This window comes from Carassius auratus, unplaced genomic scaffold (assembly GCF_003368295.1).
Source record: "Carassius auratus strain Wakin unplaced genomic scaffold, ASM336829v1 scaf_tig00217968, whole genome shotgun sequence".
In the NCBI taxonomy this organism is placed as follows: domain Eukaryota; kingdom Metazoa; phylum Chordata; class Actinopteri; order Cypriniformes; family Cyprinidae; genus Carassius; species Carassius auratus.
This window is the reverse complement of record NW_020529331.1, coordinates 1-20904: the sequence shown is the minus strand read 5'-3', so window position 1 is coordinate 20904 and position 20904 is coordinate 1. Positions and strand designations below refer to the sequence as shown.

Genomic DNA, 20904 nt, shown 5'->3' with positions numbered 1-20904 from the left:
CCTTTAACTGTCATTTTGCTTTTTGACGCACTGTGTTCCTAATAAATGTTGTTCAGTTGCATTGACACAATACTTTTTGTTTAAAGCGCAATATAAAAAAAAAAAAAAAAAAAGAGTCCAAACAATGACCCCTGCTACGGTAGTGTGCAGTGTTATGCGACTTCAGCTAACGATGGGTCCATCCGAAATTATTCCATCCAAAGTTTTGGGTGGAGGCACAGGTCACAGAGGGAGTTCTGCTTCGACGTCAGCCCGAGCCAAAGATATGCTTTGCCGGGAATCGAATCCGGGTCAACTCTTGGAAGGCAGCTATGCTCACCACTATACCACCAACGCAGTTCAGCAGTCAGCAACTTGCGCCGTCACTAAGAAGGCTCGAAGTGCACGAGTCGCCGATAGGGCTAGAGGAGCAGATGAGATCTTTGTTTGGACCCGTCACTAAAGAGAGCCTTCAAGAATTTGCATCCCGTCACGTACAAGAAAGCGCTGCCTTCCCATCCGGCTAAATAAACACGAAGTGGTCAAATGCAGAGAGTGCCTATAATAACCAAAAGCCCAATCAAGGCAATCTCTTTCTCATGCCTCTATCTGAAAAGTTGGATAAAATCTTATATGAAAAAAAAAGTCTTTTAAAGAAATCCCTTATTCCGAGGTCACCGTAGCCACCAGATCCAGTCTGTATCCGCTTCAGTCACCCGGATCCAGTCCGTATCCAGAGAAGATGGTGGATCAACACCTAGAAAGGACCTCTATGGCCCAGAAACACAGCGGAGACCGTGACAACTAGATGAGCCGCAGATACAAATCCCTTGTAAAGACCACCTGGACAAGACCACAGGAAAACAGATGATTCTTCTGCACAGTCTGACATTCCTGCAGCCTGGACCTGATCTACTGGTTTCGTCTGACAAGGGGAGAACTGTCTCCCCGACTGAGCCTGGTTTCTCACCGGGTTTTTTCTCCATCCTTTCACCGATCGAGTTTTGGTTTCTTCCCTCTGTCGCTTCTGGCAGGCGGAGCTGGGGACACTTCATGTACAGCGATATCGTTGACTTGATTGCAAATTATTGCACAGATACTATTTAAACTGAACTTAGCTGAATGATGTCATCAAAGAGTTCAATAACGAAATGCCTTTAACTGTCATTTTTGCTTTTTGACGCACTGTGTTCCTAATAAATGTTGTTCAGTTGCATTGACACAATACTTTTTGTTTAAAGCGCAATTAAAAAAAAAAAAAAAAAAGAGTCCAAACAATGACCCCTGCTACGGGTAGTGTTGCAAGTGTTATGCGACTTCAGCTAACGATGGGTCCATCCGAAATTATTCCATCCAAAAGTTTTGGGTGGAGGCACAGGTCACAGAGGGAGTTCTGCTTCGACGTCAGCCCGAGCCAAAGGATATGCTTTGGCCGGGAATCGAATCCGGGTCAACTGCTTGGAAGGCAGCTATGCTCACCACTATACCACCAACGCAGTCAGCAGTCAGCAACTTGCGCCGTCACTAAGAAGGCTCGAAGTGCACGAGTCGCCGATAGGGCTAGAGGAGCAGATGAGATCTTTGTTTGGACCCGTCACTAAAGAGAGCCTTCAAGAATTTGCATCCCGTCACGTACAAGAAAGCGCTGCCTTCCCATCCGGCTAAATAAACACGAAGTGGTCAAACGCAGAGAGTGCCTATAATAACCAAAAGCCCAATCAAGGCAATCTCTTTCTCATGCCTCTATCTGAAAAGTTGGATAAAATCTTATATGAAAAAAAAAGTCTTTTAAAGAAATCCCTTATTCCGAGGTCACCGTAGCCACCAGATCCAGTCTGTATCCGCTTCAGTCACCCGGATCCAGTCCGTATCCAGAGAAGATGGTGGATCAACACCTAGAAAGGACCTCTATGGCCCAGAAACACAGCGGAGACCGTGACAACTAGATGAGCCGCAGATACAAATCCCTTGTAAAGACCACCTGGACAAGACCACAGGAAACAGATGATTCTTCTGCACAGTCTGACATTCCTGCAGCCTGGACCTGATCTACTGGTTTCGTCTGACAAGGGGAGAACTGTCTCCCCGACTGAGCCTGGTTTCTCACCGGGTTTTTTCTCCATCCTTTCACTGATCGAGTTTTGGTTTCTTCCCTCTGTCGCTTCTGGCAGGCGGAGCTGGGGACACTTCATGTACAGCGATATCGTTGACTTGATTGCAAATTATTGCACAGATACTATTTAAACTGAACTTAGCTGAATGATGTCATCAAAGAGTTCAATAACGAAATGCCTTTAACTGTCATTTTGCTTTTTGACGCACTGTGTTCCTAATTAATGTTGTTCAGTTGCATTGACGCAATACTTTCTGTTTGAAGCGCAATTTAAAAAAAATCAATAAAAGAATCGAACCCGGGTCAACTGCTTGGAAGGCAGCTATGCTCACCACTATACCACCAACGCAGGCGGAAGTCAGTAGCTTTATTGACGCACTGTGTTCCTAATAAATGTTGTTCAGTTGCATTGACACAATACTTTTTTTTTAAAGCGCAATTTAAAAAAAAAAAAAAAAAAAAAAAAGAGTCCAAACAATGACCCCTGCTACCGGTAGTGTTGCAAGTGTTATGCGACTTCAGCTAATGATGGGTCCATCCGAAATTATTCCATCCAAAAGTTTTGGGTGGAGGCACAGGTCACAGAGGGAGTTCTGCTTCGACGTCAGCCCGAGCCAAAGGACATGCGCACTGCTCTCTCCAACTGCTTGGAAGGCAGCTATGCTCACCACTATACCACCAACGCAGTCAGCAGTCAGCAACTTGCGCCGTCACTAAGAAGGCTCGAAGTGCACGAGTCGCCGATAGGGCTAGAGGAGCAGATGAGATCTTTGTTTGGACCCGTCACTAAAGAGAGCCTTCAAGAATTTGCATCCCGTCACGTACAAGAAAGCGCTGCCTTCCCATCCGGCTAAATAAACACGAAGTGGTCAAACGCAGAGAGTGCCTATAATAACCAAAAGCCCAATCAAGGCAATCTCTTTCTCATGCCTCTATCTGAAAAGTTGGATAAAATCTTATATGAAAAAAAAAGTCTTTTAAAGAAATCCCTTATTCCGAGGTCACCGTAGCCACCAGATCCAGTCTGTATCCGCTTCAGTCACCCGGATCCAGTCCGTATCCAGAGAAGATGGTGGATCAACACCTAGAAAGGACCTCTATGGCCCAGAAACACAGCGGAGACCGTGACAACTAGATGAGCCGCAGATACAAATCCCCTGTAAAGACCACCTGGACAAGACCACAGGAAACAGATGATTCTTCTGCACAGTCTGACATTCCTGCAGCCTGGAGCTGATCTACCTGTTTCGTCTGACAAGGGGAGAACTGTCTCCCCGATTGAGCCTGGTTTCTCACCGGGTTTTTTCTCCATCCTTTCACCGATCGAGTTTTGGTTTCTTGCCTCTGTCGCTTCTGGCAGGCGGAGCTGGGGACACTTCATGTACAGCGATATCGTTGACTTGATTGCAAATTATTGCACAGATACTATTTAAACTGAACTTAGCTGAATGATGTCATCAAAGAGTTCAATAACGAAATGCCTTTAACTGTCATTTTGCTTTTTGACGCACTGTGTTCCTAATAAATGTTGTTCAGTTGCATTGACACAATACTTTTTGTTTAAAGCGCAATTTAAAAAAAAAAAAAAAAAAAAAAAAGAGTCCAAACAATGACCCCAGCTACGGGTAGTGTTCCAAGTGTTATGCGACTTCAGCTAATGATGGGTCCATCAGAAATTTTACGGTGCTAGGGCTGGGTCTGCGTCAGAAGAAGCCATGCATTGTTTAGTTATGTCAGTGCAGTGCCGTCAGTTGGGGGAGAAACGGCAGCATGCACGGCTCCTCGTTAGTATAGTGGACAGTATCTCCGCCTGTCACGCGGAAGACCGGGGTTCGATTCCCCGACGGGGAGAGCTGGTTCTTTTCGTCTTCCGAATGATCCATCCAAAATGTTTGGTTGGATTCGCAGGTCACAGAAGGAGTTCTGCTTCGACGTCAGCCCGAGCCAAAGGACATGCGTTGGCCGGGAATCGAACCCGGGTCAACTGCTTGGAAGGCAGCTATGCTCACCACTATACCAACAACGCAGGCGGAAGTCAGTAGCTTTATTGACGCACTGTGTTCCTAATAAATGTTGTTCAGTTGCATTGACACAATACTTTTTGTTTAAAGCGCAATTAAAAAAAAAAAAAAAAAAAAAAAAGAGTCCAAACAATGACCCCTGCTACGGGTAGTGTTGCAAGTGTTATGCGACTTCAGCTAATGATGGGTCCATCCGAAATTATTCCATCCAAAAGTTTTGGGTGGAGGCACAGGTCACAGAGGGAGTTCTGCTTCGACGTCAGCCCGAGCCAAAGGATATGCGTTGGCCGGGAATCGAATCCGTGTCAACTGCTTGGAAGGCAGCTATGCTCACCACTATACCACCAACGCAGTCAGCAGTCAGCAACTTGCGCCGTCACTAAGAAGGCTCGAAGTGCACGAGTCGCCGATAGGGCTAGAGGAGCAGATGAGATCTTTGTTTGGACCCGTCACTAAAGAGAGCCTTCAAGAATTTGCATCCCGTCACGTACAAGAAAGCGCTGCCTTCCCATCCGGCTAAATAAACACGAAGTGGTCAAACGCAGAGAGTGCCTATAATAACCAAAAGCCCAATCAAGGCAATCTCTTTCTCATGCCTCTATCTGAAAAGTTGGATAAAATCTTATATGAAAAAAAAAGTCTTTTAAAGAAATCCCTTATTCCGAGGTCACCGTAGCCACCAGATCCAGTCTGTATCCGCTTCAGTCACCCGGATCCAGTCCGTATCCAGAGAAGATGGTGGATCAACACCTAGAAAGGACCTCTATGGCCCAGAAACACAGCGGAGACCGTGACAACTAGATGAGCCGCAGATACAAATCCCTTGTAAAGACCACCTGGACAAGACCACAGGAAACAGATGATTCTTCTGCACAGTCTGACATTCCTGCAGCCTGGAGCTGATCTACTGGTTTCGTCTGACAAGGGGAGAACTGTCTCCCCGACTGAGCCTGGTTTCTCACCGGGTTTTTTCTCCATCCTTTCACCGATCGAGTTTTGGTTTCTTCCCTCTGTCGCTTCTGGCAGGCGGAGCTGGGGACACTTCATGTACAGCGATATCGTTGACTTGATTGCAAATTATTGCACAGATACTATTTAAACTGAACTTAGCTGAATGATGTCATCAAAGAGTTCAATAACGAAATGCCTTTAACTGTCATTTTGCTTTTTGACGCACTGTGTTCCTAATTAATGTTGTTCAGTTGCATTGACGCAATACTTTCTGTTTAAAGCGCAATTTAAAAAAAAAAAAAAAAAAAAAAAGAGTCCAAACAATGACCCCTGCTACGGGTAGTGTTCCAAGTGTTATGCGACTTCAGCTAATGATGGGTCCATCAGAAATTTTACGGTGCTAGGGCTGGGTCTGCGTCAGAAGAAGCCATGCATTGTTTAGTTATGTCAGTGCAGTGCCGTCAGTTGGGGGAGAAACGGCAGCATGCACGGCTCCTCGTTAGTATAGTGGACAGTATCTCCGCCTGTCACGCGGAAGACCGGGGTTCGATTCCCCGACGGGGAGAGCTGGTTCTTTTCGTCTTCCGAATGATCCATCCAAAATGTTTGGTTGGAGTCGCAGGTCACAGAAGGAGTTCTGCTTCGACGTCAGCCCGAGCCAAAGGACATGCGTTGGCCGGGAATCGAACCCGGGTCAACTGCTTGGAAGGCAGCTATGCTCACCACTATACCACCAACGCAGGCGGAAGTCAGTAGCTTTATTGACGCACTGTGTTCCTAATAAATGTTGTTCAGTTGCATTGACACAATACTTTTTGTTTAAAGCGCAATAAAAAAAAAAAAAAAAAAAAAAAAAAGAGTCCAAACAATGACCCCTGCTACGGGTAGTGTTGCAAGTGTTATGCGACTTCAGCTAATGATGGGTCCATCCGAAATTATTCCATCCAAAAGTTTTGGGTGGAGGCACAGGTCACAGAGGGAGTTCTGCTTCGACGTCAGCCCGAGCCAAAGGACATGCGCACTGCTCTCTCCAACTGCTTGGAAGGCAGCTATGCTCACCACTATACCACCAACGCAGTCAGCAGTCAGCAACTTGCGCCGTCACTAAGAAGGCTCGAAGTGCACGAGTCGCCGATAGGGCTAGAGGAGCAGATGAGATCTTTGTTTGGACCCGTCACTAAAGAGAGCCTTCAAGAATTTGCATCCCGTCACGTACAAGAAAGCGCTGCCTTCCCATCCGGCTAAATAAACACGAAGTGGTCAAACGCAGAGAGTGCCTATAATAACCAAAAGCCCAATCAAGGCAATCTCTTTCTCATGCCTCTATCTGAAAAGTTGGATAAAATCTTATATGAAAAAAAAAGTCTTTTAAAGAAATCCCTTATTCCGAGGTCACCGTAGCCACCAGATCCAGTCTGTATCCGCTTCAGTCACCCGGATCCAGTCCGTATCCAGAGAAGATGGTGGATCAACACCTAGAAAGGACCTCTATGGCCCAGAAACACAGCGGAGACCGTGACAACTAGATGAGCCGCAGATACAAATCCCCTGTAAAGACCACCTGGACAAGACCACAGGAAACAGATGATTCTTCTGCACAGTCTGACATTCCTGCAGCCTGGAGCTGATCTACCTGTTTCGTCTGACAAGGGGAGAACTGTCTCCCCGATTGAGCCTGGTTTCTCACCGGGTTTTTTCTCCATCCTTTCACCGATCGAGTTTTGGTTTCTTGCCTCTGTCGCTTCTGGCAGGCGGAGCTGGGGACACTTCATGTACAGCGATATCGTTGACTTGATTGCAAATTATTGCACAGATACTATTTAAACTGAACTTAGCTGAATGATGTCATCAAAGAGTTCAATAACGAAATGCCTTTAACTGTCATTTTGCTTTTTGACGCACTGTGTTCCTAATAAATGTTGTTCAGTTGCATTGACACAATACTTTTTGTTTAAAGCGCAATTAAAAAAAAAAAAAAAAAAAAAAAGAGTCCAAACAATGACCCCTGCTACGGGTAGTGTTGCAAGTGTTATGCGACTTCAGCTAATGATGGGTCCATCCGAAATTATTCCATCCAAAAGTTTTGGGTGGAGGCACAGGTCACAGAGGGAGTTCTGCTTCGACGTCAGCCCGAGCCAAAGGACATGCGCACTGCTCTCTCCAACTGCTTGGAAGGCAGCTATGCTCACCACTATACCACCAACGCAGTCAGCAGTCAGCAACTTGCGCCGTCACTAAGAAGGCTCGAAGTGCACGAGTCGCCGATAGGGCTAGAGGAGCAGATGAGATCTTTGTTTGGACCCGTCACTAAAGAGAGCCTTCAAGAATTTGCATCCCGTCACGTACAAGAAAGCGCTGCCTTCCCATCCGGCTAAATAAACACGAAGTGGTCAAACGCAGAGAGTGCCTATAATAACCAAAAGCCCAATCAAGGCAATCTCTTTCTCATGCCTCTATCTGAAAAGTTGGATAAAATCTTATATGAAAAAAAAAGTCTTTTAAAGAAATCCCTTATTCCGAGGTCACCGTAGCCACCAGATCCAGTCTGTATCCGCTTCAGTCACCCGGATCCAGTCCGTATCCAGAGAAGATGGTGGATCAACACCTAGAAAGGACCTCTATGGCCCAGAAACACAGCGGAGACCGTGACAACTAGATGAGCCGCAGATACAAATCCCTTGTAAAGACCACCTGGACAAGACCACAGGAAACAGATGATTCTTCTGCACAGTCTGACATTCCTGCAGCCTGGAGCTGATCTACTGGTTTCGTCTGACAAGGGGAGAACTGTCTCCCCGACTGAGCCTGGTTTCTCACCGGGTTTTTTCTCCATCCTTTCACCGATCGAGTTTTGGTTTCTTCCCTCTGTCGCTTCTGGCAGGCGGAGCTGGGGACACTTCATGTACAGCGATATCGTTGACTTGATTGCAAATTATTGCACAGATACTATTTAAACTGAACTTAGCTGAATGATGTCATCAAAGAGTTCAATAACGAAATGCCTTTAACTGTCATTTTGCTTTTTGACGCACTGTGTTCCTAATTAATGTTGTTCAGTTGCATTGACGCAATACTTTCTGTTTAAAGCGCAATTTAAAAAAAAAAAAAAAAAAAAAAAAGAGTCCAAACAATGACCCCTGCTACGGGTAGTGTTCCAAGTGTTATGCGACTTCAGCTAATGATGGGTCCATCAGAAATTTTACGGTGCTAGGGCTGGGTCTGCGTCAGAAGAAGCCATGCATTGTTTAGTTATGTCAGTGCAGTGCCGTCAGTTGGGGGAGAAACGGCAGCATGCACGGCTCCTCGTTAGTATAGTGGACAGTATCTCCGCCTGTCACGCGGAAGACCGGGGTTCGATTCCCCGACGGGGAGAGCTGGTTCTTTTCGTCTTCCGAATGATCCATCCAAAATGTTTGGTTGGATTCGCAGGTCACAGAAGGAGTTCTGCTTCGACGTCAGCCCGAGCCAAAGGACATGCGTTGGCCGGGAATCGAACCCGGGTCAACTGCTTGGAAGGCAGCTATGCTCACCACTATACCAACAACGCAGGCGGAAGTCAGTAGCTTTATTGACGCACTGTGTTCCTAATAAATGTTGTTCAGTTGCATTGACACAATACTTTTTGTTTAAAGCGCAATTAAAAAAAAAAAAAAAAAAAAAAAGAGTCCAAACAATGACCCCTGCTACGGGTAGTGTTGCAAGTGTTATGCGACTTCAGCTAATGATGGGTCCATCCGAAATTATTCCATCCAAAAGTTTTGGGTGGAGGCACAGGTCACAGAGGGAGTTCTGCTTCGACGTCAGCCCGAGCCAAAGGACATGCGCACTGCTCTCTCCAACTGCTTGGAAGGCAGCTATGCTCACCACTATACCACCAACGCAGTCAGCAGTCAGCAACTTGCGCCGTCACTAAGAAGGCTCGAAGTGCACGAGTCGCCGATAGGGCTAGAGGAGCAGATGAGATCTTTGTTTGGACCCGTCACTAAAGAGAGCCTTCAAGAATTTGCATCCCGTCACGTACAAGAAAGCGCTGCCTTCCCATCCGGCTAAATAAACACGAAGTGGTCAAACGCAGAGAGTGCCTATAATAACCAAAAGCCCAATCAAGGCAATCTCTTTCTCATGCCTCTATCTGAAAAGTTGGATAAAATCTTATATGAAAAAAAAAGTCTTTTAAAGAAATCCCTTATTCCGAGGTCACCGTAGCCACCAGATCCAGTCTGTATCCGCTTCAGTCACCCGGATCCAGTCCGTATCCAGAGAAGATGGTGGATCAACACCTAGAAAGGACCTCTATGGCCCAGAAACACAGCGGAGACCGTGACAACTAGATGAGCCGCAGATACAAATCCCCTGTAAAGACCACCTGGACAAGACCACAGGAAACAGATGATTCTTCTGCACAGTCTGACATTCCTGCAGCCTGGAGCTGATCTACCTGTTTCGTCTGACAAGGGGAGAACTGTCTCCCCGATTGAGCCTGGTTTCTCACCGGGTTTTTTCTCCATCCTTTCACCGATCGAGTTTTGGTTTCTTGCCTCTGTCGCTTCTGGCAGGCGGAGCTGGGGACACTTCATGTACAGCGATATCGTTGACTTGATTGCAAATTATTGCACAGATACTATTTAAACTGAACTTAGCTGAATGATGTCATCAAAGAGTTCAATAACGAAATGCCTTTAACTGTCATTTTGCTTTTTGACGCACTGTGTTCCTAATAAATGTTGTTCAGTTGCATTGACACAATACTTTTTGTTTAAAGCGCAATTAAAAAAAAAAAAAAAAAAAAAGAGTCCAAACAATGACCCCTGCTACGGGTAGTGTTGCAAGTGTTATGCGACTTCAGCTAATGATGGGTCCATCCGAAATTATTCCATCCAAAAGTTTTGGGTGGAGGCACAGGTCACAGAGGGAGTTCTGCTTCGACGTCAGCCCGAGCCAAAGGATATGCTTTGGCCGGGAATCGAATCCGGGTCAACTGCTTGGAAGGCAGCTATGCTCACCACTATACCACCAACGCAGTCAGCAGTCAGCAACTTGCGCCGTCACTAAGAAGGCTCGAAGTGCACGAGTCGCCGATAGGGCTAGAGGAGCAGATGAGATCTTTGTTTGGACCCGTCACTAAAGAGAGCCTTCAAGAATTTGCATCCCGTCACGTACAAGAAAGCGCTGCCTTCCCATCCGGCTAAATAAACACGAAGTGGTCAAACGCAGAGAGTGCCTATAATAACCAAAAGCCCAATCAAGGCAATCTCTTTCTCATGCCTCTATCTGAAAAGTTGGATAAAATCTTATATGAAAAAAAAAGTCTTTTAAAGAAATCCCTTATTCCGAGGTCACCGTAGCCACCAGATCCAGTCTGTATCCGCTTCAGTCACCCGGATCCAGTCCGTATCCAGAGAAGATGGTGGATCAACACCTAGAAAGGACCTCTATGGCCCAGAAACACAGCGGAGACCGTGACAACTAGATGAGCCGCAGATACAAATCCCTTGTAAAGACCACCTGGACAAGACCACAGGAAACAGATGATTCTTCTGCACAGTCTGACATTCCTGCAGCCTGGAGCTGATCTACTGGTTTCGTCTGACAAGGGGAGAACTGTCTCCCCGACTGAGCCTGGTTTCTCACCGGGTTTTTTCTCCATCCTTTCACCGATCGAGTTTTGGTTTCTTCCCTCTGTCGCTTCTGGCAGGCGGAGCTGGGGACACTTCATGTACAGCGATATCGTTGACTTGATTGCAAATTATTGCACAGATACTATTTAAACTGAACTTAGCTGAATGATGTCATCAAAGAGTTCAATAACGAAATGCCTTTAACTGTCATTTTGCTTTTTGACGCACTGTGTTCCTAATAAATGTTGTTCAGTTGCATTGACACAATACTTTTTGTTTAAAGCGCAATTAAAAAAAAAAAAAAAAAAAGAGTCCAAACAATGACCCCTGCTACGGGTAGTGTTGCAAGTGTTATGCGACTTCAGCTAATGATGGGTCCATCCGAAATTATTCCATCCAAAAGTTTTGGGTGGAGGCACAGGTCACAGAGGGAGTTCTGCTTCGACGTCAGCCCGAGCCAAAGGATATGCTTTGGCCGGGAATCGAATCCGGGTCAACTGCTTGGAAGGCAGCTATGCTCACCACTATACCACCAACGCAGTCAGCAGTCAGCAACTTGCGCCGTCACTAAGAAGGCTCGAAGTGCACGAGTCGCCGATAGGGCTAGAGGAGCAGATGAGATCTTTGTTTGGACCCGTCACTAAAGAGAGCCTTCAAGAATTTGCATCCCGTCACGTACAAGAAAGCGCTGCCTTCCCATCCGGCTAAATAAACACGAAGTGGTCAAACGCAGAGAGTGCCTATAATAACCAAAAGCCCAATCAAGGCAATCTCTTTCTCATGCCTCTATCTGAAAAGTTGGATAAAATCTTATATGAAAAAAAAAGTCTTTTAAAGAAATCCCTTATTCCGAGGTCACCGTAGCCACCAGATCCAGTCTGTATCCGCTTCAGTCACCCGGATCCAGTCCGTATCCAGAGAAGATGGTGGATCAACACCTAGAAAGGACCTCTATGGCCCAGAAACACAGCGGAGACCGTGACAACTAGATGAGCCGCAGATACAAATCCCTTGTAAAGACCACCTGGACAAGACCACAGGAAACAGATGATTCTTCTGCACAGTCTGACATTCCTGCAGCCTGGACCTGATCTACTGGTTTCGTCTGACAAGGGGAGAACTGTCTCCCCGACTGAGCCTGGTTTCTCACCGGGTTTTTTCTCCATCCTTTCACTGATCGAGTTTTGGTTTCTTCCCTCTGTCGCTTCTGGCAGGCGGAGCTGGGGACACTTCATGTACAGCGATATCGTTGACTTGATTGCAAATTATTGCACAGATACTATTTAAACTGAACTTAGCTGAATGATGTCATCAAAGAGTTCAATAACGAAATGCCTTTAACTGTCATTTTGCTTTTTGACGCACTGTGTTCCTAATTAATGTTGTTCAGTTGCATTGACGCAATACTTTCTGTTTGAAGCGCAATTTAAAAAAAATCAATAAAAGAATCGAACCCGGGTCAACTGCTTGGAAGGCAGCTATGCTCACCACTATACCACCAACGCAGGCGGAAGTCAGTAGCTTTATTGACGCACTGTGTTCCTAATAAATGTTGTTCAGTTGCATTGACACAATACTTTTTTTTTAAAGCGCAATTTAAAAAAAAAAAAAAAAAAAAAAAAAGAGTCCAAACAATGACCCCTGCTACCGGTAGTGTTGCAAGTGTTATGCGACTTCAGCTAATGATGGGTCCATCCGAAATTATTCCATCCAAAAGTTTTGGGTGGAGGCACAGGTCACAGAGGGAGTTCTGCTTCGACGTCAGCCCGAGCCAAAGGATATGCTTTGGCCGGGAATCGAATCCGGGTCAACTGCTTGGAAGGCAGCTATGCTCACCACTATACCACCAACGCAGTCAGCAGTCAGCAACTTGCGCCGTCACTAAGAAGGCTCGAAGTGCACGAGTCGCCGATAGGGCTAGAGGAGCAGATGAGATCTTTGTTTGGACCCGTCACTAAAGAGAGCCTTCAAGAATTTGCATCCCGTCACGTACAAGAAAGCGCTGCCTTCCCATCCGGCTAAATAAACACGAAGTGGTCAAACGCAGAGAGTGCCTATAATAACCAAAAGCCCAATCAAGGCAATCTCTTTCTCATGCCTCTATCTGAAAAGTTGGATAAAATCTTATATGAAAAAAAAAGTCTTTTAAAGAAATCCCTTATTCCGAGGTCACCGTAGCCACCAGATCCAGTCTGTATCCGCTTCAGTCACCCGGATCCAGTCCGTATCCAGAGAAGATGGTGGATCAACACCTAGAAAGGACCTCTATGGCCCAGAAACACAGCGGAGACCGTGACAACTAGATGAGCCGCAGATACAAATCCCTTGTAAAGACCACCTGGACAAGACCACAGGAAACAGATGATTCTTCTGCACAGTCTGACATTCCTGCAGCCTGGAGCTGATCTACTGGTTTCGTCTGACAAGGGGAGAACTGTCTCCCCGACTGAGCCTGGTTTCTCACCGGGTTTTTTCTCCATCCTTTCACCGATCGAGTTTTGGTTTCTTCCCTCTGTCGCTTCTGGCAGGCGGAGCTGGGGACACTTCATGTACAGCGATATCGTTGACTTGATTGCAAATTATTGCACAGATACTATTTAAACTGAACTTAGCTGAATGATGTCATCAAAGAGTTCAATAACGAAATGCCTTTAACTGTCATTTTGCTTTTTGACGCACTGTGTTCCTAATTAATGTTGTTCAGTTGCATTGACGCAATACTTTCTGTTTAAAGCGCAATTTAAAAAAAAAAAAAAAAAAAAAAAAAGAGTCCAAACAATGACCCCTGCTACGGGTAGTGTTCCAAGTGTTATGCGACTTCAGCTAATGATGGGTCCATCAGAAATTTTACGGTGCTAGGGCTGGGTCTGCGTCAGAAGAAGCCATGCATTGTTTAGTTATGTCAGTGCAGTGCCGTCAGTTGGGGGAGAAACGGCAGCATGCACGGCTCCTCGTTAGTATAGTGGACAGTATCTCCGCCTGTCACGCGGAAGACCGGGGTTCGATTCCCCGACGGGGAGAGCTGGTTCTTTTCGTCTTCCGAATGATCCATCCAAAATGTTTGGTTGGATTCGCAGGTCACAGAAGGAGTTCTGCTTCGACGTCAGCCCGAGCCAAAGGACATGCGTTGGCCGGGAATCGAACCCGGGTCAACTGCTTGGAAGGCAGCTATGCTCACCACTATACCAACAACGCAGGCGGAAGTCAGTAGCTTTATTGACGCACTGTGTTCCTAATAAATGTTGTTCAGTTGCATTGACACAATACTTTTTGTTTAAAGCGCAATTAAAAAAAAAAAAAAAAAAAAAAAAAAAAGAGTCCAAACAATGACCCCTGCTACGGGTAGTGTTGCAAGTGTTATGCGACTTCAGCTAATGATTGGGTCCATCCGAAATTATTCCATCCAAAAGTTTTGGGTGGAGGCACAGGTCACAGAGGGAGTTCTGCTTCGACGTCAGCCCGAGCCAAAGGACATGCGCACTGCTCTCTCCAACTGCTTGGAAGGCAGCTATGCTCACCACTATACCACCAACGCAGTCAGCAGTCAGCAACTTGCGCCGTCACTAAGAAGGCTCGAAGTGCACGAGTCGCCGATAGGGCTAGAGGAGCAGATGAGATCTTTGTTTGGACCCGTCACTAAAGAGAGCCTTCAAGAATTTGCATCCCGTCACGTACAAGAAAGCGCTGCCTTCCCATCCGGCTAAATAAACACGAAGTGGTCAAACGCAGAGAGTGCCTATAATAACCAAAAGCCCAATCAAGGCAATCTCTTTCTCATGCCTCTATCTGAAAAGTTGGATAAAATCTTATATGAAAAAAAAAGTCTTTTAAAGAAATCCCTTATTCCGAGGTCACCGTAGCCACCAGATCCAGTCTGTATCCGCTTCAGTCACCCGGATCCAGTCCGTATCCAGAGAAGATGGTGGATCAACACCTAGAAAGGACCTCTATGGCCCAGAAACACAGCGGAGACCGTGACAACTAGATGAGCCGCAGATACAAATCCCCTGTAAAGACCACCTGGACAAGACCACAGGAAACAGATGATTCTTCTGCACAGTCTGACATTCCTGCAGCCTGGAGCTGATCTACCTGTTTCGTCTGACAAGGGGAGAACTGTCTCCCCGATTGAGCCTGGTTTCTCACCGGGTTTTTTCTCCATCCTTTCACCGATCGAGTTTTGGTTTCTTGCCTCTGTCGCTTCTGGCAGGCGGAGCTGGGGACACTTCATGTACAGCGATATCGTTGACTTGATTGCAAATTATTGCACAGATACTATTTAAACTGAACTTAGCTGAATGATGTCATCAAAGAGTTCAATAACGAAATGCCTTTAACTGTCATTTTGCTTTTTGACGCACTGTGTTCCTAATAAATGTTGTTCAGTTGCATTGACACAATACTTTTTGTTTAAAGCGCAATTAAAAAAAAAAAAAAAAAAAAGAGTCCAAACAATGACCCCTGCTACGGGTAGTGTTGCAAGTGTTATGCGACTTCAGCTAATGATGGGTCCATCCGAAATTATTCCATCCAAAAGTTTTGGGTGGAGGCACAGGTCACAGAGGGAGTTCTGCTTCGACGTCAGCCCGAGCCAAAGGACATGCTTTGGCCGGGAATCGAATCCGGGTCAACTGCTTGGAAGGCAGCTATGCTCACCACTATACCACCAACGCAGTCAGCAGTCAGCAACTTGCGCCGTCACTAAGAAGGCTCGAAGTGCACGAGTCGCCGATAGGGCTAGAGGAGCAGATGAGATCTTTGTTTGGACCCGTCACTAAAGAGAGCCTTCAAGAATTTGCATCCCGTCACGTACAAGAAAGCGCTGCCTTCCCATCCGGCTAAATAAACACGAAGTGGTCAAACGCAGAGAGTGCCTATAATAACCAAAAGCCCAATCAAGGCAATCTCTTTCTCATGCCTCTATCTGAAAAGTTGGATAAAATCTTATATGAAAAAAAAAGTCTTTTAAAGAAATCCCTTATTCCGAGGTCACCGTAGCCACCAGATCCAGTCTGTATCCGCTTCAGTCACCCGGATCCAGTCCGTATCCAGAGAAGATGGTGGATCAACACCTAGAAAGGACCTCTATGGCCCAGAAACACAGCGGAGACCGTGACAACTAGATGAGCCGCAGATACAAATCCCTTGTAAAGACCACCTGGACAAGACCACAGGAAACAGATGATTCTTCTGCACAGTCTGACATTCCTGCAGCCTGGACCTGATCTACTGGTTTCGTCTGACAAGGGGAGAACTGTCTCCCCGACTGAGCCTGGTTTCTCACCGGGTTTTTTCTCCATCCTTTCACTGATCGAGTTTTGGTTTCTTCCCTCTGTCGCTTCTGGCAGGCGGAGCTGGGGACACTTCATGTACAGCGATATCGTTGACTTGATTGCAAATTATTGCACAGATACTATTTAAACTGAACTTAGCTGAATGATGTCATCAAAGAGTTCAATAACGAAATGCCTTTAACTGTCATTTTGCTTTTTGACGCACTGTGTTCCTAATTAATGTTGTTCAGTTGCATTGACGCAATACTTTCTGTTTGAAGCGCAATTTAAAAAAAATCAATAAAAGAATCGAACCCGGGTCAACTGCTTGGAAGGCAGCTATGCTCACCACTATACCACCAACGCAGGCGGAAGTCAGTAGCTTTATTGACGCACTGTGTTCCTAATAAATGTTGTTCAGTTGCATTGACACAATACTTTTTGTTTAAAGCGCAATTAAAAAAAAAAAAAAAAAAAAAAAGAGTCCAAACAATGACCCCTGCTACGGGTAGTGTTGCAAGTGTTATGCGACTTCAGCTAATGATGGGTCCATCCGAAATTATTCCATCCAAAAGTTTTGGGTGGAGGCACAGGTCACAGAGGGAGTTCTGCTTCGACGTCAGCCCGAGCCAAAGGATATGCTTTGGCCGGGAATCGAATCCGGGTCAACTGCTTGGAAGGCAGCTATGCTCACCACTATACCACCAACGCAGTCAGCAGTCAGCAACTTGCGCCGTCACTAAGAAGGCTCGAAGTGCACGAGTCGCCGATAGGGCTAGAGGAGCAGATGAGATCTTTGTTTGGACCCGTCACTAAAGAGAGCCTTCAAGAATTTGCATCCCGTCACGTACAAGAAAGCGCTGCCTTCCCATCCGGCTAAATAAACACGAAGTGGTCAAACGCAGAGAGTGCCTATAATAACCAAAAGCCCAATCAAGGCAATCTCTTTCTCATGCCTCTATCTGAAAAGTTGGATAAAATCTTATATGAAAAAAAAAGTCTTTTAAAGAAATCCCTTATTCCGAGGTCACCGTAGCCACCAGATCCAGTCTGTATCCGCTTCAGTCACCCGGATCCAGTCCGTATCCAGAGAAGATGGTGGATCAACACCTAGAAAGGACCTCTATGGCCCAGAAACACAGCGGAGACCGTGACAACTAGATGAGCCGCAGATACAAATCCCTTGTAAAGACCACCTGGACAAGACCACAGGAAACAGATGATTCTTCTGCACAGTCTGACATTCCTGCAGCCTGGACCTGATCTACTGGTTTCGTCTGACAAGGGGAGAACTGTCTCCCCGACTGAGCCTGGTTTCTCACCGGGTTTTTTCTCCATCCTTTCACTGATCGAGTTTTGGTTTCTTCCCTCTGTCGCTTCTGGCAGGCGGAGCTGGGGACACTTCATGTACAGCGATATCGTTGACTTGATTGCAAATTATTGCACAGATACTATTTAAACTGAACTTAGCTGAATGATGTCATCAAAGAGTTCAATAACGAAATGCCTTTAACTGTCATTTTGCTTTTTGACGCACTGTGTTCCTAATTAATGTTGTTCAGTTGCATTGACGCAATACTTTCTGTTTGAAGCGCAATTTAAAAAAAATCAATAAAAGAATCGAACCCGGGTCAACTGCTTGGAAGGCAGCTATGCTCACCACTATACCACCAACGCAGGCGGAAGTCAGTAGCTTTATTGACGCACTGAGTTCCTAATAAATGTTGTTCAGTTGCATTGACACAATACTTTTTTTTTTAAAGCGCAATTTAAAAAAAAAAAAAAAAAAAAAAAAGAGTCCAAACAATGACCCCTGCTACCGGTAGTGTTGCAAGTGTTATGCGACTTCAGCTAATGATGGGTCCATCCGAAATTATTCCATCCAAAAGTTTTGGGTGGAGGCACAGGTCACAGAGGGAGTTCTGCTTCGACGTCAGCCCGAGCCAAAGGATATGCTTTGGCCGGGAATCGAATCCGGGTCAACTGCTTGGAAGGCAGCTATGCTCACCACTATACCACCAACGCAGTCAGCAGTCAGCAACTTGCGCCGTCACTAAGAAGGCTCGAAGTGCACGAGTCGCCGATAGGGCTAGAGGAGCAGATGAGATCTTTGTTTGGACCCGTCACTAAAGAGAGCCTTCAAGAATTTGCATCCCGTCACGTACAAGAAAGCGCTGCCTTCCCATCCGGCTAAATAAACACGAAGTGGTCAAACGCAGAGAGTGCCTATAATAACCAAAAGCCCAATCAAGGCAATCTCTTTCTCATGCCTCTATCTGAAAAGTTGGATAAAATCTTATATGAAAAAAAAAGTCTTTTAAAGAAATCCCTTATTCCGAGGTCACCGTAGCCACCAGATCCAGTCTGTATCCGCTTCAGTCACCCGGATCCAGTCCGTATCCAGAGAAGATGGTGGATCAACACCTAGAAAGGACCTCTATGGCCCAGAAACACAGCGGAGACCGTGACAACTAGATGAGCCGCAGATACAAATCCCTTGTAAAGACCACCTGGACAAGACCACAGGAAACAGATGATTCTTCTGCACAGTCTGACATTCCTGCAGCCTGGACCTGATCTACTGGTTTCGTCTGACAAGGGGAGAACTGTCTCCCCGACTGAGCCTGGTTTCTCACCGGGTTTTTTCTCCATCCTTTCACTGATCGAGTTTTGGTTTCTTCCCTCTGTCGCTTCTGGCAGGCGGAGCTGGGGACACTTCATGTACAGCGATATCGTTGACTTGATTGCAAATTATTGCACAGATACTATTTAAACTGAACTTAGCTGAATGATGTCATCAAAGAGTTCAATAACGAAATGCCTTTAACTGTCATTTTGCTTTTTGACGCACTGTGTTCCTAATTAATGTTGTTCAGTTGCATTGACGCAATACTTTCTGTTTGAAGCGCAATTTAAAAAAAATCAATAAAAGAATCGAACCCGGGTCAACTGCTTGGAAGGCAGCTATGCTCACCACTATACCACCAACGCAGGTGGAAGTCAGTAGCTTTATTGACGCACTGTGTTCCTAATAAATGTTGTTCAGTTGCATTGACACAATACTTTTTTTTTAAAGCGCAATTTAAAAAAAAAAAAAAAAAAAAAAAAAGAGTCCAAACAATGACCCCTGCTACCGGTAGTGTTGCAAGTGTTATGCGACTTCAGCTAATGATGGGTCCATCCGAAATTATTCCATCCAAAAGTTTTGGGTGGAGGCACAGGTCACAGAGGGAGTTCTGCTTCGACGTCAGCCCGAGCCAAAGGATATGCTTTGGCCGGGAATCGAATCCGGGTCAACTGCTTGGAAGGCAGCTATGCTCACCACTATACCACCAACGCAGTCAGCAACTTGCGCCGTCACTAAGAAGGCTCGAAGTGCACGAGTCGCCGATAGGGCTAGAGGAGCAGATGAGATCTTTGTTTGGACCCGTCACTAAAGAGAGCCTTCAAGAATTTGCATCCCGTCACGTACAAGAAAGCGCTGCCTTCCCATCCGGCTAAATAAACACGAAGTGGTCAAACGCAGAGAGTGCCTATAATAACCAAAAGCCCAATCAAGGCAATCTCTTTCTCATGCCTCTATCTGAAAAGTTGGATAAAATCTTATATGAAAAAAAAAGTCTTTTAAAGAAATCCCTTATTCCGAGGTCACCGTAGCCACCAGATCCAGTCTGTATCCGCTTCAGTCACCCAGATCCAGTCCGTATCCAGAGAAGATGGTGGATCAACACCTAGAAAGGACCTCTATGGCCCAGAAACACAGCGGAGACCGTGACAACTAGATGAGCCGCAGATACAAATCCCTTGTAAAGACCACCTGGACAAGACCACAGGAAACAGATGATTCTTCTGCACAGTCTGACATTCCTGCAGCCTGGAGCTGATCTACTGGTTTCGTCTGACAAGGGGAGAACTGTCTCCCCGACTGAGCCTGGTTTCTCACCGGGTTTTTTCTCCATCCTTTCACCGATCGAGTTTTGGTTTCTTCCCTCTGTCGCTTCTGGCAGGCGGAGCTGGGGACACTTCATGTACAGCGATATCGTTGACTTGATTGCAAATTATTGCACAGATACTATTTAAACTGAACTTAGCTGAATGATGTCATCAAAGAGTTCAATAACGAAATGCCTTTAACTGTCATTTTGCTTTTTGACGCACTGTGTTCCTAATTAATGTTGTTCAGTTGCATTGACGCAATACTTTCTGTTTAAAGCGCAATTTAAAAAAAAAAAAAAAAAAAAAAAAGAGTCCAAACAATGACCCCTGCTACGGGTAGTGTTCCAAGTGTTATGCGACTTCAGCTAATGATGGGTCCATCAGAAATTTTACGGTGCTAGGGCTGGGTCTGCGTCAGAAGAAGCCATGCATTGTTTAGTTATGTCAGTGCAGTGCCGTCAGTTGGGGGAGAAACGGCAGCATGCACGGCTCCTCGTTAGTATAGTGGACAGTATCTCCGCCTGTCACGCGGAAGACCGGGGTTCGATTCCCCGACGGGGAGAGCTGGTTCTTTTCGTCTTCCGAATGATCCATCCAAAATGTTTGGTTGGATTCGCAGGTCACAGAAGGAGTTCTGCTTCGACGTCAGCCCGAGCCAAAGGACATGCGTTGGCTGGGAATCGAACCCGGGTCAACTGCTTGGAAGGCGAGATAGGTATAAACGGAGGTCGGAGCCAGCTCCAAATGGGGGGTCAGCTCCAAATGGGTGGGACTTCAGCTCAAGTGGGCTGTACAAACCTCCAGAGCTTTTTGATTGGTTTATTTAATGTCATGGGGTTAATAAAAAAAAAAAAAAAAAAAAAGACGGCGTCAACTTCCCAAGGCTTTTCAGCGTCAAGAAAGAGGAGTTTGGAAGGGGTAAGTCTAGACTTGTACAACGTATTACAAGTTGCGAAAAAGTGCAGTATCTTGGCGGTTGATGTTTTAGTCTTGACGTAGTTAAATCATGATTA

At 45.9% G+C, this 20904-nt stretch overlaps 9 non-coding genes across 9 annotated transcripts; 5 read left to right on the top strand and 4 right to left on the bottom strand.

Annotated features, from left to right (window-relative positions):
- Positions 1 to 3871: 3871 nt before the first annotated feature.
- On the top strand, positions 3872 to 3943 carry trnad-guc (transfer RNA aspartic acid (anticodon GUC)). Its single transcript has one exon. It is a non-coding gene; the product is annotated as a tRNA-Asp (tRNA).
- A 103-nt stretch (positions 3944 to 4046) lies between these two features.
- Positions 4047 to 4118, bottom strand: trnag-ucc (transfer RNA glycine (anticodon UCC)). The gene has a single exon. It is a non-coding gene; the product is annotated as a tRNA-Gly (tRNA).
- A 1439-nt stretch (positions 4119 to 5557) lies between these two features.
- Positions 5558 to 5629, top strand: trnad-guc (transfer RNA aspartic acid (anticodon GUC)). The gene has a single exon. It is a non-coding gene; the product is annotated as a tRNA-Asp (tRNA).
- A 103-nt stretch (positions 5630 to 5732) lies between these two features.
- On the bottom strand, positions 5733 to 5804 carry trnag-ucc (transfer RNA glycine (anticodon UCC)). Its single transcript has one exon. It is a non-coding gene; the product is annotated as a tRNA-Gly (tRNA).
- Positions 5805 to 8364: 2560 nt separating this feature from the next.
- trnad-guc (transfer RNA aspartic acid (anticodon GUC)) lies at positions 8365 to 8436 on the top strand. Its single transcript has one exon. It is a non-coding gene; the product is annotated as a tRNA-Asp (tRNA).
- Positions 8437 to 8539: 103 nt separating this feature from the next.
- trnag-ucc (transfer RNA glycine (anticodon UCC)) lies at positions 8540 to 8611 on the bottom strand. The gene has a single exon. It is a non-coding gene; the product is annotated as a tRNA-Gly (tRNA).
- A 5019-nt stretch (positions 8612 to 13630) lies between these two features.
- trnad-guc (transfer RNA aspartic acid (anticodon GUC)) lies at positions 13631 to 13702 on the top strand. The gene has a single exon. It is a non-coding gene; the product is annotated as a tRNA-Asp (tRNA).
- A 103-nt stretch (positions 13703 to 13805) lies between these two features.
- trnag-ucc (transfer RNA glycine (anticodon UCC)) lies at positions 13806 to 13877 on the bottom strand. Its single transcript has one exon. It is a non-coding gene; the product is annotated as a tRNA-Gly (tRNA).
- A 6504-nt stretch (positions 13878 to 20381) lies between these two features.
- Positions 20382 to 20453, top strand: trnad-guc (transfer RNA aspartic acid (anticodon GUC)). Its single transcript has one exon. It is a non-coding gene; the product is annotated as a tRNA-Asp (tRNA).
- Positions 20454 to 20904: the final 451 nt, after the last annotated feature.